The sequence below is a fragment of the Octopus sinensis genome, unplaced genomic scaffold (genome assembly GCF_006345805.1).
Source record: "Octopus sinensis unplaced genomic scaffold, ASM634580v1 Contig15011, whole genome shotgun sequence".
NCBI lineage: Eukaryota > Metazoa > Mollusca > Cephalopoda > Octopoda > Octopodidae > Octopus > Octopus sinensis.
In genome coordinates, this window is record NW_021833466.1 from 355 (window position 1) to 5,000 (window position 4,646).

A 4,646-nucleotide genomic window follows, 5' to 3' on the forward strand; every position below is an offset into this window, starting at 1 on the left:
CACTCACTCAATCAATCAATCATCAATTAATAAATCAATCACTCAATCAATTAATCACTCAATCAATTAATCATTCACTCACTCACTCAATCAATCAATCAATCAACCGACACAATAACCAAACAGCCAACTCGTCTACCTAACAATCAACTCAACAACCAAGCAATCAAGTCAACAATCAACCAATGAGCCCACCAACCTAGCAATCAGCCTACGATCCAAGCAAATTAACCCCCACCACCAAATAATCGGTCCACTCATCCAGCAAGCGTCTAATCAATATTACATTCAGTATTAATATCCTGGTTAATTAATGAAAAAAGGAGTTTTCCATACTTCTTCCTTTTGTGTGGTGGTGGTGGTGGTGATGGTGGAAACGGTGGCGGTGGTAGCGTTTGTGAGGTTAGTGGATGTCGTAGTGGTAGTGATGGCGTGTTGTACCAAGTTTCGCGGGCTGTCTCGACTGTGCCTGTATGAAGCCGTGGTTGCCGTCGCATTGGTAACTAGATGATAGCCACTACAACCACACACACACACACACCTATCGAACACAATACAAAATATTCAATAAATGAATCACAGGTAACTGATATGATAGGATTGTGAGAAAATATCGAGATATATCGATTATTAATGAATTTATATTATATATATATCTATATATATATATATATATATATATATATATATATAATACCACACAACACACACACACCACACACATATAATATATATTTATTAAAGTAGAAATTTCAAGTGAAATGAAGTGGAAATTTGTTGTGAATTGTTAATTGTATAGAAATATTTGGAGCTGAATAATTAAAGAAGATAATAAATACACACAGACACAGACATATATAAATATAGATACACATATATGCACACATGCGTAATCATATATACACACACATACACACATATACACACTTACGCATACACTCACACACATATATATATATGCCTACATGTATATATATATATATATATGTATGTATATGTATATAAATATATATATTTATATGTATAATATATATATGTATATTCATATATATATATATGTATATGTATATGTATATATATATAAATATATATATATATATATATATATATATACATACGCATATATATATACATATACATATTTATATACATTTACATGTATATATGTATATACATATATATACATGTATATATGCAAATATATGTATATACATATACATATTTATATACATATGCATGTATATATTTATATGTACATACATATATATATATATGTATATGTATATCCATATGTGTATGTATATACATATATATACATACACAAACTTATACATATATATGTTCATATAAATATATACATATATATATATACATTTATATACATTTATACAGACTCACATATGCATACGCAACAATCGCATGGGATGAGATGATGTGAAGAGGAAAATCGATATTATATTAACTTTAAGAGTGACAGTAACACCGGTGACACCAAGAACAACTACAACAACAACAGCGCTAGCTGCCACGACAGCAACAATAGCAACAATGAAAAGAAGAGTAAGATGTACAAGAGCAGTAACAACACCAACAACAATAACAACTACAAACACAATACTAACAACGATAACAAGGTTAACAATAACAACAACAACAACAACAACAACAACAGCAATAGCTACAACAACAACAACTCCCATGACAATGACCAGAAAAGTAGTTGAGATCGATGATATCGGCTAACTGACTCACTTCAAAATTTGCCGGCCTTGTTCTTAAATTAAAAGCCATTATTATTAACTCATTCAAAGGCGGTGAGCTGGCAGAATCGTTAGCACGCTGGGCGAAATGCTTAGCGGTATTTCGTCTGCCGTTACGTTGTGAGTTCAAATTCCGCTGAGGTCGACTTTGCCTTTCATCCTTTCGGGGTCGATAAATTAAGTACCAGTTACGCACTGGGGGTCGATGTAATCGACTTAATACCTTTGTCTGTCCTTGTTTGTTCCCTCTGTGTTTAGCCCCTTGTGGGTTGTAAAGAAATAGGTATTTCCTCTGCCGCTACGTTCTAAGTTCAAATTCCGCCCAGGTTAATTTTGCCTTTCATTCCTTTGAGTTGATAAAAATAAAAGATTAGTAATGTACTAGGGTTGATGGCATTGACTAGCTACCCCTCTTCAGAATAGCTTGCCTTTTGCCTAAATCAGAAACTTATTATTATTAATATTATTATCATTGAGTGAGAGAGCTGTGCATACCATCAAAGTGACACTGGGGTAAAATATACGAAGCCCAGTATACCCATCATGACTACCCGTCTGATAAGGGTATACTAGGCACATACATCACAACCATATGTGCGCGATATGGTTATCTCATATCAAGATAAACAGCACATGACCTTGCAGGTGGGGCCCAGTTAGAATTTTCTTCTGGTTGAGCGACCCATCCCGCTCAAAAGTTCCCTGAATAAGGATTGTTTAAGGATGTTGAACGAAACACCCATGTTTCCAGAGGTGAATTATTCTAACCCCAAAGAATCGATCTCAACACATGGCTATGATGCTCCCCCACTACTTCTGCTCGTGATAGGAGATGCACATATCATCAGCCACTAAGGGACATGCTCAACTGGTTAAGGTCAAACAACTGACAAGCAAATTTGTGGTATTGAGCAGAATATTTGCTGTAGTCCATCTTTTATACCAAGATAAAACAATGAACATGATAACACATATATTGGTATTGCTTGATTGTCCTTTATTGGTAGTCTGATTATGCCAGGATAATCCTTAATGAAAGGCTTCTAGTTTTAGGAGGTTTATATATATATATATATAGTTGAACTTTACAGACAACACAAAAGACGAAGATAGGTGTATAAACAATAAATATTGTATTGTCTTACAAAACTAATTCTCAAATTAAATTATGTTTAATACGTTAAATCTCTTTATAAAATAATAATAAAGCATGCTAAATAAATAGATATCTATTTATTTAGTATGGTTTATTATTATTTTTATAATGGGATTTAACGTAGTACACATGATTTAATTTGAGAATTAGTTTTGTAAGACAATACAATATTTATTATTTAATACATTATTTAAAAATTAGGTGGTATATTTATTACGTAGTATTAAATGTAAGTAAATTAGTTTTATAACAATTGATATTTTGGTCAACTATATTATGGAGTGAAATAGTAAATCTATAGATAATACGAATATATTAATAATATAGTTAATTTATCTAATGGAAGTGTGTATATTTGAACCATTTCCTATTTTTGGTTCCAGTATCTATGGCTTGTACTAGTATTGTGTATATTACTTAACATTAAGGTTTTTAGTATAAATTACTTAATGGGCATGATACTTTATTTGGTTGTTTATTAAATAAATAAATTAATTAATAATTTGATTTAATGTATATAGTTTAAATTGTAGTATTTAGTTTTCATTTAATGTATTTTTGTATCTTATTATTATATATATATATATATATATATATATATATTATATATATATAATTTGTTTTAAATATTTTAACTAATTGTATCTTATTTTTTAAACAAGAATATATTTGTTAAGATATTTCATATTTTACATGATTTTTTACGTATATTTATTAATTTATCTAATTAATTATTTTATTATTGTTGTTATATTTAACCTGAAGAGTGGTTATATTTATAAGGAAGTGATTTTACTCCCACTACTATTATTTTTCTTTTATCATTTCTTAAATATAGCCACGAACACGTTCGTTATTCTACCAAATATATACGTTTTATTTATTTTTTTGCACATAACTTAATCATCGTTATATGCTTTATCTTATATTTAATCTTTCTATAATATGTAATCTTAATATGTAATTTAAATTACTTCTATAATATGTAATTTAATTTTTCATTATTGAATTGATAAAAGGTGTTTTTTTCAAATTTATATATTTAATATATATATATATAATATATATGCTTATATATATATATATATATATATATATATATATATATATATATATATATATATATATATATATATATATATTTAATATATATTCATGTTTGATATTGTGATAAAATGGGAATGTTATTAAATTACTTTTGACCAATGAGAGCGTTTATTCATTATATTCTTCAATTTGTTTTTTGTTTTTGTCTCAGTCTTACCTGAGCACTTCCACCAGCAGTGCTATTTTTAATTTTTTCGCTTTTACTAAGTTATAAAATTACCTTCATACACACACACACACACACACACACACACACACACACACACACACACATACATAAAATTTAGGAGAGAAGAGGAATTCAAACGTCGGTGTATATATTCATTCAATCCATAGTTACGAAATTCTCCATGGTGTTCAATAGACATACATAGACATACATATGATATATAAGATATACACGAAAATTTATAAATGTATAAAAATTCATAGACATATTAAAATTTATAAACACATAAAAATTCATAAATATAAATATACAAAAATATAATTCCATAAATGTATCTGTGAAGTCCGAATGTTCGAATTTGATTCAATGAAGAGGAAGATAAAAAAGCGAATGTAAAATGATTCATAAGGAATCCTAAATATATATAAAACTTATGTATAAAATCTTACGGCCG

At 28.7% G+C, this 4,646-nt stretch overlaps 1 long non-coding RNA gene across 1 annotated transcript in view; it reads right to left on the bottom strand.

Annotated features, from left to right (window-relative positions):
- Nucleotides 1-951: 951 nt before the first annotated feature.
- The window catches only part of LOC118761549, a 12,364-nt gene continuing 8,669 nt past the window's right edge, over nt 952-4,646 (bottom strand). Inside the window, exon 3 of the long non-coding RNA XR_004997463.1 lies at nt 952-961. This is a non-coding gene — a long non-coding RNA (uncharacterized LOC118761549). The remainder of the gene's footprint in view (nt 962-4,646) is intronic.